The sequence below is a fragment of the Parasteatoda tepidariorum genome, chromosome 4 (assembly GCF_043381705.1).
Source record: "Parasteatoda tepidariorum isolate YZ-2023 chromosome 4, CAS_Ptep_4.0, whole genome shotgun sequence".
Lineage (NCBI taxonomy): Eukaryota > Metazoa > Arthropoda > Arachnida > Araneae > Theridiidae > Parasteatoda > Parasteatoda tepidariorum.
In genome coordinates this window covers 54593896-54607149 of record NC_092207.1, presented here as the reverse complement: position 1 = coordinate 54607149, position 13254 = coordinate 54593896, and the positions used below count along the sequence as shown (strand labels likewise).

The window sequence follows — 13254 nt, the reverse complement described above, 5'->3', positions numbered from 1 at the left end:
ATATATATATATATATATATATATATATTAACACTTTCACAGTGGTATTAAATTTTCTAAAAACTGCTATTGACTATACGCTTGATTCTTAAACTATATGCCCTGATTTTTATTAAAGAATTAATAATAATGTGTACTTTATTGGGAAAAAACTTCTCTAGATAAAATTAAAGTAATTTATTACCTAGCTAATTTCATGTTACATTAATGTTCAATTACATGTTCAATTGCATCGCATAATACAAATTACTATACAATTTTGTCCATTTTTTCTCCATTTCAGGACACCTAATCCAGTTCGACTCAATGGGTGGTAGCTTTCATTTGAGATCAATTTCCTTATTTACCATAGATACAAATTCCGACGAGAACTTTATCTGACTTAATCTAGTAACCAACTAACCCTAGAAACAGGACTTTCGGTAGCATGCTTCAAACTCATAAGAAAAACTCCTTTTCACATAATCATTTTTCTTAGAACAAAACTCCACGAATTTCGTGCCTCAGCGATTTTCTGGCGTTAATGTTAGATCTCGACCTTGGGGACTTGTGCAAACTGTGCCATTAGAGCCGATAAACATCCGAAATACACCATTTTACCAAGTACAATGACAAGGTGTGATCTTTGTCTCCCATCCCCCAACTATTTTGGGGGTTGTTGAACGACATCGTCACGTTTTGGTGTTTGAAATCCTTTTCTGGATACAGAAATTACCTTTTTTTTACGAAGGACGTTGAACTGAATGACGACAGGTTGTTTGAAAACGATATTCTACACTGCAAACGACAATTGAACTTTCGATTGTTCGAACACGGATGAGAATAGAATGTCAGCATTTACGCAGTATTATTCGTGTAAGGTCACTATGTTAAGCTAAAATGACTAGTCATTAGGCATTATTACATAATGATCGAAACTTAAATAGCTTTCATAGGCTTAGTTAAAGCGTTATTATAGGAAATCGATATGAAATCAAGAGTCAAAATCAAAATCGAACTTCTTTGTTTTACGTAGTAGTCAAACAATGCAACTAACTATGTAAAATTAATTTGATAAAGGTTTGTTTAGGAAAAATGTAGGTAGGTTTTAAAGTGACACCATTACACCAAGCTTTTAAATTACATTTTATTTCATAGAATTATTTCTAAGTGGATTAATTTCCTCTTAAAATCTAAGCTTTACAAGTTCATGAGTAAGGAAACGTCTATTTAATCCTAAGTCGTCAGTTTTCCTTCTCAATAATATACGATACAATTAAGTTCAATGAAAAGTGAATTTTTATTTCAACTGGATTGCATAATACTAACGTTAAGAAAAAAAATAATGATTTTATCCTAAAAAGTTATAGAATTTCTATTTTTTTTTAATTGACATGTTAAAATTTATGCTTTTCTTATACTTATAAAATGTAGAACAATATTTTATTTACGAAGTTGCAATCACGAAAAAAGGATTATAAAAATTTTATTCTTAAGATTATAATAAAGATAAAGATTATAACAGTTTAATTTTCCAACTTCTCATAAATTTGTTTGATTGCTTATTTACTTAGTCTAGGCTATTTTTTTCATAAATATTAAGAAAATTATGATGAAATTGAATTTAAAAATTATGTAAAGGCAAATGTTAATTATGCTAAAATAGAATATTTAATCAGTTTTCAATTTGTAAAAATCATTATTTAGTAAAAGGAGTTATTTTTGAAAACCTTATTATTATGAATATTATTATTTGTGTAGCAGTAAATGAAATCAAATTACTTAAAACACTGGCAAACGGACATTATTATTACAAAAAAACAAAATGTAAAACATTTAAAAATGTGTAGAAATAGTTTTATGTAAATAATGTAGAAAAATATTAGCTCAAAAAATATCATGTTGGAAGACAAAGTTAATTTTTTTATGCATAACGTAATTTATGAAGCATTAAAAGAAATCAAATTACTGCAGGCATTACATATAAGATTCTAAAAAAATATTTTCTCCAATCCTTAAGATCTAAATGCATTAAAGTATGCATTTAACAGTTGATGTCAACTTTTAGAAAAAAAAACAACAAAGATAAACTAAACCTTAAATATTGATTGCAAGTAATAAAAATTTAAAATTTAATCTGGTGCACTTAAATAAAATGTTGTACAATTCCTTGCAGTATCATATAGTCAGTTCCAGAATTTTTGTAAAAGTCATTGATTTTGTGAAAATTTCAGTAAAAATTCTTGAATATAGGGATCTTGATCTATAATCAAGTAATTGTTCAAAAACGTCACTTGTCACTAGTCATTCATTTTTACTAGTCTTTTTAAATTCATTAAAGTGTCTTTAAAGTTACTATCAACCATACATTTATACTTTTTGTCCAATTTAATGCTATCAATAAAGCATCAATTTGCACCAAATACATAATTTTTTATACAAGTTAATTGCATACTATTATGCAGGTTAAAGTTTAATGTTTTATTAATTACATGTTAATGATATAATATTTGATATGTAAAATTTGTCACATAGTGCTTCTAAGAGTCAACCCGAGATTTCATAATAAAGAATCTGATTTCCTTCTGTATTTGGTGTCTATTATTTTATGTTGAGAAAAAAGTTTACAATCATTTTAATCTCTATAAAACGTTAAAGCATGAACTAAAAAGAGTCTAAAATTATTCATTATTATTCGGTAAAAATTGTTTAACCTCTCGGTGTAAATTTTCATCAGAAATTAATTGAATCATCTTGGCTTAAAATAATCTAATGTTGTTCATTATAAAGGTAAAAATAAAATAGCTTCTTATATATAAAAAAAGCACATAGAGCTACAATGAGTGAATAAGTTAACACATAAATTCTAACTTGATAAGCTGATTCATTTCTTTTCATAATTAACTAATACTAAGCTAAAAACACTCATAAATGTGAACTATTCACGGTTAAAATTTTCATTCTAAAATTACGGTGAAATAACTGTCAGCTGTCTGTCCATCCGATTAACCGTAAATTTTACGGTAAATAACATTTTTTTCCCTAATGGTTTTTTCACCATTTGCAACTAGCATTTTTCAAAACCATAAAAAAAAATTATTATTTAGCTAGACATAGGAGCCCTACTTTTCGTAAGGTACTACGCATTGGAGAGTGCCGAATACTGGAAATTCTTCATTTGTTGAAGGGAATGGAGGAAATATTGCGGTGTCAACGCTAGAACTCGAACTCCAGTTCTGTCAGTTATGAGATTGACAAGTAAGCCACCTCGGCTATGATATCTACGCAGTTGCAAAGAACTAAGTAGCTTCATTAGGTGGCTCTAGTTGGTGCGATAAAATTCTGGTCGTGTAACTGTATAACTTGAAAGCAGTTAATAAACAGTTTTTCTCAAACTTAACAGTTTTATTACCATTTTATTTACGGTTATTTGACTGTTTTGATTAAATATAGTAAAATAACCATTCAATAAATTGTTACTTAACCACTTTTTGCTAGAAATTTCTAACAGGGTTGAGAAAAATAAGCGTATAATCCTTTTGATCTCTATTAAACGCTTGAACGCAAACTTAAAATGCGTTTTTATTTTAAGAGCACTACAATTTATTCAAATGCAAAAAAACAGCTGAATCCTAAATCATCATTTACCATGCCAAGTCGAACCAAATCGTAAGAAAAATCTCCGGAAATCTTTTTTTTTCTTTTTCGGAAATGTGGTATAAGAACTTACATGAAATTTTATTTCTTTATCGTCAACAGTTCTACTGACATTCTCAAAAATTAGGTTTGTCTTGGAAAAACGTCTATAATAAGATTTAATGTAGCGGGGGGGGGGGCAACGCAGCCTGACCGCCTTACGCAAGCTGTGTGACGCGTCGTAAATCAAAACCGCGATGTTTGTCTCCTTTCATGCGCATTCAGGCGAAAGTGCATAGCTTAAAGAAATGGAGAAACATATTGTGTGTGTGTTTGTCACCACGTTGGTAATTAAAACTTTGTGTACCAAACTTCTTTGATATATATTTCTGAAGATGAATTACTTGCTTTGATAATATTCGAGACATTAACGCATTCGATTTAATAGCTCTCTTTTAAGGAAATAATGGGAAAGAGAACTCAGCAGAATATTATCACTTTTTATAAATTTTTCATAATGTGTCTCTGTGTATGTAACGAAGGTAGTAACTGTCTTTTTGGTAACTTTTTTAGCTTGGTAACTTTAGCTGTCCAGTAAATGCTGTCAATGACACGTAGACGCTTTTGAAAATGTCTAATAAGTATGCCAAATATGATTATTTCTCGCTTACACCGACAAATGCCAACATTCATCTTGCACTAATGGTGAATGCTGCGATAGTTTGTTTTTTTTTTCAAATATCAATATACACCGAAGAGCCATTACATTATAACCACCCTGCTAATAACATGTAGGACCACCTTTAGCCCTCAAAATTGCTGGCACCCGTCGTGGCATTTATTCCACAATGTGCTGATAGGTAGTCTGAGGTATTTGGTACCAAGCGCTCACCAACTGGTCCTGCAATTCCCTCACATTGCGTGGTTGTAGCGTGGCAGCACAAATTTGGTTTTCCAAGTAGCCCCACAAATGCTCTATTGGATTAAGGTCAGGTGAATTTGGGGGCCAAGACATGACTTGAAAGTCACAGGAATGTCGACGATTCGACCCTTATGACATGGTGCATTATCCTGTTGGTAAACACCATCTGCCCGCAGGAAAAACTGTTGCTATGAACGGGTGAACCTGGTCTGCAACTATGTTCAAGTAGCTTACAGACGTCAGGGATTGTTCTATGAGGATTATGGGTCCTAATGTGCCCCATGAAAACATTGTTTCTGGTCGAGAAACCATGAAAACCTGGGCCAGCCCATTGTTATAGATGGAGGGTGGTCAAAATGCAATGGCTCTTCGGTGTATACCGCTCACATAAACAGATGTCGACGTAAAGCATGTACTTATGGTAAAAAAATTTGTTAAACATCACGCAGAGAAATATCATTCTGCAAAAATTAGCGTACTTGCATGGTAAGTGACATAAAAAAACATGAATGGGATAATAAAGCCAAAATATATGATATTAAAACCATTCTTCTGGTATTTTTCCTGTTTGAATTGGTAACGGTTTATCGAAAATTCTGCTTTTCAAAATTATTGTTTTCTTACCACACATTTTTATGCCGTGCTCTCATAAATTACCAAATTTTACCACATCTACTACCTAACAGCATAGAAATAAAACCATATTCTGTTGATAATTTTACCAAAAGCTTCGCTAAAAATTACCATGCTTTTGGTGTTCACAAAGTTACGTCATTTTATATTGGTTATACAGATTTATTGAAAGAAAAATAAAGTCTTGCTTTGTTTTTAATAAATTTAAAACAAAAAAATTTAATACGAAGAAAAATTTCTGGTAAAATTATCGCACTGTATGGTGAGGACATTTCTTGTAATTCTGGTAATAAAACCAAAATATACGGCCTTTAAACCATTCATTTGGTAAGTTTCTGTTCATATTTTAACGATTTAATGGAAATTTTTTAAGAATTATAGTTCTTATTATCTCACATTTAGTAAAAAATAAAGATCATGAAAGTAAACTTAATCTTACAAATGGTTTTTATGAAATACTCTAAGGTATCAGGATGAAATTTCTAAATTTTTCGCATATTATAAAACAGTATTTCAAAGTTAATTTCACCAAAATCATAACAAAAGCGCTTCGGTAAAAATTACAGCGCTTTTTAGTGTCCCCAAGAGCCAGAAACACATTACCATATTTAAGTTGTTTTGGTCCTATTTTTATCAGTATATTTGTTTAATAAAACGAATCCAATCGAAGAGAAATCAGTCATTCGAATCCAATTGAGTAGTTAGAATAATAATCAATAATAAAAATATCCAGATCAACAATAAAAAAAAATTCAATTGTATTTTTAAAAGAGTCACGTACGGTAGTTAAATATTCCAAAGAAGATTTTTTTTGTTTTGCATTTCAAACACCTGCTTACGAAATCGAACGAAACGCAAACAATCAGCTTCACCCGGACCTCATCACTTTCAAACTTAGCGTGCAAAACCCATTTTAAAAAAAGCCACTTATATGGTTAACCTTCTGATGTAACTTTAAAAAGCAATAAATAAACCTGGTTCCGTTTCAAAGCAATGACAATTTCGTTACATACTTTCTTTTCTCCTCATTATCTTCTTCACTTCACTTGAGTGGACAAACTAATCGAAGACTTTTTTTAAGAAAACAAAAAGTGTATTCAATGAAATAAAAATAAAAACGAAAACTAATACAGTTCAAGACCAAATCGGGAACACTTTTTAATCCCTGACCTAGTTTGTTGAGGAGAATCCGTAATTTTTTATAGCATCTTTTTTTACTTAAATGACACTTTTATGGCTTTTTGTCCTGTTACTCAGAAGACAGTGATTTTATAAATTGATTGACTTAATAACGAATCCTAGTATTGTGATAAAATAACAATTTAAATCGTGTTGGGGATTTTTTTTCCTTTTCATTCAATTAACCATTCTCGAATTAATGTTTGCGCATTGAGTAAAAAATATGATTAAAACTACTACAATATGGTAAAACTTACCGAGTTTCTGGCTATATTTCTATCTATGGGAACATCAAAAACCTAATTTTTACCGAAGCGCTTTGGAAAAGATTATGGTAAAATTAACAATAAAATATGGCTATATACTGTAGGATAATGTTCGCTATTTGTCGTAAAATTTGCTAATTTTATCATGATACAATGAAGCACGAACGAAATTCATTTATTAGGTTAAATTTGGCTTCCAGTTTTCTATTTTTTACTAAATGTGAGGTAAATAAGAATTATAATTTTGAAAACCTGAATTTCCTGTAAATTGTTACCATATAAATAGAAAAATTATCAAGCAAATGATTTAAATACCATATATTTTGGTTTCAGTTACCAGAATCATGTTTTTTTAGCAGAAATGTCATTACCATACAGTATAGTAATTTTACCAGGATAATTTTCTCCTTGCGGTATCAGCATAATAATTTTGAAGAAATAAAAATTGAACTCCTTTGAAAATGCTATGAAACAAAAATAATTTCTAAAAGTTATTTCACTGAGTTATAGTTTTGCAAAATTGAGTTAGTAATGAAATTTCTATTATAAAAACTTGACCCTATTTAATTATAAAATTAAATATGACTCAATCCACATTGTAAATCATTATGTTTGTAAAATTAAAATTCCCCTGCGATTAAAGAAATCACCTCTCGATTAAGCAGGGAAAAATATTTTTAAAAAATTTCTTCAACTTTGAAATCAACAACAACAACACGCTGAGAAAGAAAAGTATGGTGAAAACTACCAAGATATAGAAAAAATTACTATGTTTCTGGCTCTATGGGATAACCAAAAAGCTGGATAATTTATACAGTAGCATTTTGCTAAGGAGTTGAAACAAAATATAGTTTAATAACATGAGAGAAAATTTGGTAAATATGGTAATGTTTAGTAATTTCATCGTGATACCTTATAATATGGCATAAAAATCATTTATACCTTATTTTTCGATTATGTATTTTTCGCTAAATGTGTTGCAATAAGAACTATAATTTCGAATATCAGAATTTTCAGCAAACCCTAATCATATGAGCGAAAAAATTACGAAATGAATGGTTTAAATACCATATATATTTTTTAACCAGAAATATGTTTTTTTTTTTTTTACCAGAAATGACATTATTCTACAAAACAGTAATTTTACTAAAATGTTTTTCTCGGAATAGACAGTTTTTTAAGGATGTTTTTTCTCATTTTCATAAGATTAGCCATTCTTGAATTGACGTCTCCTATACATTCATGATCATTCTAAAAAACAAATATAGAATTCTTTTGAAAATATTATTAAACGAAAATAATTTCTAAAAGTTATTTCAACGAATGTTTTGCAAAATTAAGTTTGAAATTAAACTTGTGTTCAAAATTTTTGATCTTACTCAGAGAAAAAATTCAGGTAAAATTACCGTACTGCATGGCAACGATATTTCGGACAAAAAAAAACGTAATTTTGGTAAATGAAAGCCAAAATAAACGGTATTTAAACCATTTATTTGATTATTTTACCATTCATATGGTAAAGGTTTACCAGAAATTCTGGTTTTCGAAATGATATCTCTTATTACCATACAATTAGTAAAACCCACAAAACTGAAAAATAAATTTAACTGAATAAATGGTTTTCATGCCATACTCTGAGTTAAATTACTAAATTCTCCAAATTTTATCTCATATTAATTTTATCAAATTTATTACTAATTACCAAGCTTTTTGGTATAACCATAGAGTCAAAAACACGGTAAATGTTACCATATTCCGGTAGTTTTGACTACACATTTTTTTCCTCAGTAAACAGCAAATTAATGGAAATGAAATAATGCGTGATTAAAATAGATATAGTAAAAAATTATTGAAGCAATTTTATAGAGATAGATAGATTATATTCTGCAAAAATATAAAAACAAGAGTTCAAACTGAAATTAATCAATATGGAAAAAAGAATTTCTAATTCAGTAAAAGATCAGCAATAAAATGCAAGTAATTCTAATATATGATAGTACATAAAGATCTTTAAAACTTTTAATCTCTAAACATTTCATAAAATATAAATACAAAGAAATCCTATTAAGTAAAAGAGAAAAAAATATTTGGAGATCGCATCTGTAAAATGAAATTTAGAAGAATGTATTGAATTTCACTTCTTCTACTATTCGCCGATTTTTTTCATACTATCTGACCATTAAAACTAAATTACTGTTATTGGCATAATATTAAGGGCGTGAAAACACGTTTCATTACCTATTTTCCCTACTTTTTCTTAAGAATATTCATTTCTTTTTATCTAATTTGGCGATCTATAACTCGAGAACAATAAATCGTGGAACGCTTTCGAAAAGAGTTACACAAATAAAAGAAACGATTAAAATCAAAACAGGTGAAAATTGCTGCTAAACTTAAATGACAAAAGGATTAAGAAAAATAAACAATTGCAAAAGCAAAAAAAACAAACAAACACTTTCCGATTTTTTTGTTTCATAACAAGGGCGAAGGCTTTTTCTAAAGCAGTACTACGATCGCTTGTCATCTCTCTTTTCTTTTATAATTAGGGTGTACGTGATGTGGAAAAGATTATAAATAATTTTCTAACAATTCGATTTATTCCACTTCCAAATTCATCTGATATTTTCTCTATTAAATTATTTTTTTAATTGAATAACTACAGAGTGGCTACAAAATGCTGTTACAAATATCAAATCATTTTATTGTGCATATATTAAATAGAAAATGATAAATACACAAATATAAAGAACACAATAAATGGAAGTTAACCTTAAAAAATTTTTGTTCGAATGGACAAACATCTATATCGATTACTAAAGATAATATCTTACGCTATAGTCCTTTGACTGCACAAATCATTTTAAAAGGTAATTTGCCCCATTCACGCAATAAAGAAGCTCTGAGAGAGTCCAAACTTCTGTGCTGCTTAGCATTAACTTTTGATTCTGAAATTCGCCAAACTCAATAGTCTAAGAGATTTAGATTCGCTAAAGAAAGGGGACAATCTTCTTGCTTGATAAACTTCGAGCAATTTACATGGATACAAGCTGGTGTTGTTTTGGCACGGTGCAATGGTGCAGAATCTTGCTGAAATATCCATTCCGTTTTCAGATACAATCTTTCAAAATGTGGCAATACTTCCTTTTTGTAATATTTAGCATTGATTTTTATTACTTTATCGATGAACTTCGACGGAAATTTTCAGTTAATTGACACTGCAGGTCAAACCATTCTTGTTCCGAAACCATTGTACAGTTCGAACACTTTTGGGAATATCATCCAAGGTTGCTGAGCATGCAGCATTATTTTTAGCGTTATAACTTTGTTCTACGCAAAATATTTTCTCATCAGAAAAGATTACTTTGTCAACACTTTTGCTAACGATCCTGTTCAGCAATTACTTACATCTTTGTAACCTTTTTAATTTTTATGTTGTTGTCAAACCTTGAACTTTTCTTTTGCATTAATCGCGAAAACCCACGTCTTCATTTAATATAACTTAAATAGTTCTTCGACTCACGATCTTTTCTGCAGTCATTTTATTAGCAGAACGTTGTGAATTTATTCGTATCTTTTCACGAATTCTTTTTAAGCTCTCTTTTGTACGAACTGAGTGTGGACGAGCAGACCTGGGTCTATCTTTAGAGCTATTAATATCCAATAATCAATTTATAGTTCTATAAGTTAATGTTCTATTAAAACCACGAGATTTTAAATACTTAAAGATTCTATCGGCAGAAAATCCGCTATTGAATAGCTGTTTAACCATCAACCCTTTTGATTCCATCTTTAATCTGATACTAAATATTTTGCTTTAAACAAAAATCGCCTGCACTTATAGAAAATGCCACTCACAGGAACAGTGAGGGAGCAATTGTTTTACCAAACAATTAAAATTAATTCCTATTTTTAGGAGTATTACAGTATTTGGTAGCCACCCTGTAATGTTCTATAAATCAGTACGTGCTGCAGTATGTCTAGCTCAATATATATAAGGCAATAGATTATAGGTATAATTTTGTAACATAAATTAAAAACCTATTTTTAAAATCTATAATTGAATATTGTATTGCAGAAACAAGGTAATAAAATAATATTATATTCAGGAGATAAGATCAACCGTCACGACTCTATTATTGAAAGGCAATTTAAAATTATTGCACAATTATAAGAAAATAATGTCTCTCTATATTGAAAAAAAAACATAAGCGCAACAGTTGTCTTGGATGTTCAACTTGACGTTGCTTTTTATTCTGCGCAAAATCTATAAGAATTTTAAAATTTAAATCATAATGGTGCGTAGAAAAATATACAGGCAGTACAATGAAATAACAAAAGAAATGAATAATTATATTATTAGTCCAAGAAATATAAATTGTTACATTTGTTATAAAAAATGTCAAGATTGCTGCTTCACAGGCCGGGTAAATGCAACTATAGAGTTAAAATTTGACGTGGTGAAAAGGACATTTTTATTTATGAATTAAAACGACTTTTTTTTTGAAATTTTCCTTTTATTAAATTTAAAGTTATTGCAAGTTTAAGTTTTTTATTCACACTATCTTTTCACTTTTGTTATTTTAAAAAAAAGGACTCCATATGCATTATTGCAGAAAAGTTCATTTATTTCAAGTTCACGTTTGACTTGAAACCAAAAGTTTAAAAAAAAATAATGAAATTAGGGAAAAAATAATAAAAGTGAGAAAAGAAAAGAAAGAGTAATTAGATGTTGCCATACATAAATCTTGACAATTATATCGAAATTTTCCCAAAATAGGAAAGACTCTAGATAGGTAAAAACCGTTTCCAATTTAAACTGTTATATGATCGAAATTTTTACTAACATAATCTATTTAGATTATACTTATTTTCTATGATCTTGTCATGCATTCTGTATCCGTAAAGTCAAATTTTTTTCTTAAGTTAATTTTCTTCAGTTTTCTTCAAAGACAGTTGATTATTTTTCAAATTCAAGTAATTGTTCATTTCATTACGATTATTAACATAGTAATGAAATTAAGATAATTATATATTTTATAAACAAATTTATTATTTTTCTTTAAAAAAATATCAACTTTTAAGAAAAAGAATTGAAGATGAGTAAGTGGAAATTACGGGAATTGCAGAGCTGAGCCTCTTCGTATAGTAAAAATTCAAACTAAAGCTAATATAAACCACAACGACGATATTAAAATAGTACAGGGAGAAAAAAATTCTGGTAAACTGCATAATAATGATATTTTTGATTTAGAAAAAAACATAATTCTTTTAATAGAAACCAAAACATGTGGTATTTAAACCATTCACTTAGTAATTTTTCCGTTCACATGATAACAGTTAACTGAACATTCTGATTTTCAAAATTATACTTCCTATTACCATTCACATTTAGTTAAAAATGCAAAACTGAAAGCAAATTTAATCGAATAAATGGTTTTTATGCAATGCTCTAATGTAACATGTAAAAATTCTCACATTTACCAAATTTCTCAATCCTAAACGCTTCGGTAAAAATTACCGAGCTTTCATAAAGCCATTATACGGTACCACCAGAATACGGTAAACTTTACCATATTGTGGAAGTTTGGACCATGCTTTTTTTCTTAGTCTACTAATGTAATTATAATGAATAATTTAAGCTAAGAATGAATATTTGAACTATAAATTGAAAATTATAGATCTTTTATTAAAAACTGCAGTAAAATAATTGAATTTATCAGTATTACTATTTAATTTAGTTCTAAATGATTTATTTTACTGGTAATAAAAAGCTTGAGCCTCTTAATAACTAACTTTTTTACCTCTTAATAATTAAATGCTGAAGGGATTGCTAAGTTGTGTTGCAGATGTTGATTACTGAATAATTACACGCTATATTCTAGCCCAGTTATGGTTCAAAAAAAAATAACTTAAGCAGTATAAAGTTTGTTGGTTCTGAAAAGCTTATCATCAACAATAAGGACAAATATGAAAAATAAATGAAGAAAATAATAAATTGAAAGAATCTTAAGAATCAAGATTTTAATTAGGGCAAATAAGTGAACTACCTAGCAAAAATATATCTTATGTTGCTGCTGTCGTCGTCGGCCATTACGGCAGAGGGGGAGCGATTGTTCTTGTTTTTAGTGGCGCCATCCTTGGCCCAGAATTTACTACAGAATTCAGAATTCTTCTGCTACACCCATACGTCACACTCGTTTATAGGACAGACCAATGCATTAATCCACTGATCGTAATTTTGACTTGAACCAGAGAACGATCTATCTCCAATTCAGTTCTCCCAGAGGTATTGGTTTGTTATAGGAACACAGAGGACTTTGTGACCTGACAGATTTAACATGCACCAGTCACCATTTACTCACAATTATTACCATGTCTTCGGCAAGCTGGATTCGAACTCCAGTTTTTCCAAACGTGAGTTCAGTGCCCTGCCAACTAGGTTATCCCAGCCAAAAAAAAATATCTTATAAAATTTAAAAACGAAAGTAAGCGTTCGAATTAATTGTCTATTTCTAGATTTTTGATAAATATATCCTTGTTTAATACAATTTACAATGAGACAACTTTTCAGCAGCATCTGAATCGAGTTACAATAGTTTAAACAATAATAAAATTATTTTAAAAAAATGTGCACTTTAA

The 13254-nt window shown here is 29.2% G+C and overlaps 1 protein-coding gene across 1 annotated transcript in view; it reads right to left on the bottom strand.

Annotated features, from left to right (window-relative positions):
- Nucleotides 1–13254, bottom strand: part of LOC107444740 (espin protein forked) — a 267337-nt gene that overhangs the window by 228045 nt on the left and 26038 nt on the right. The window lies entirely within an intron of this gene.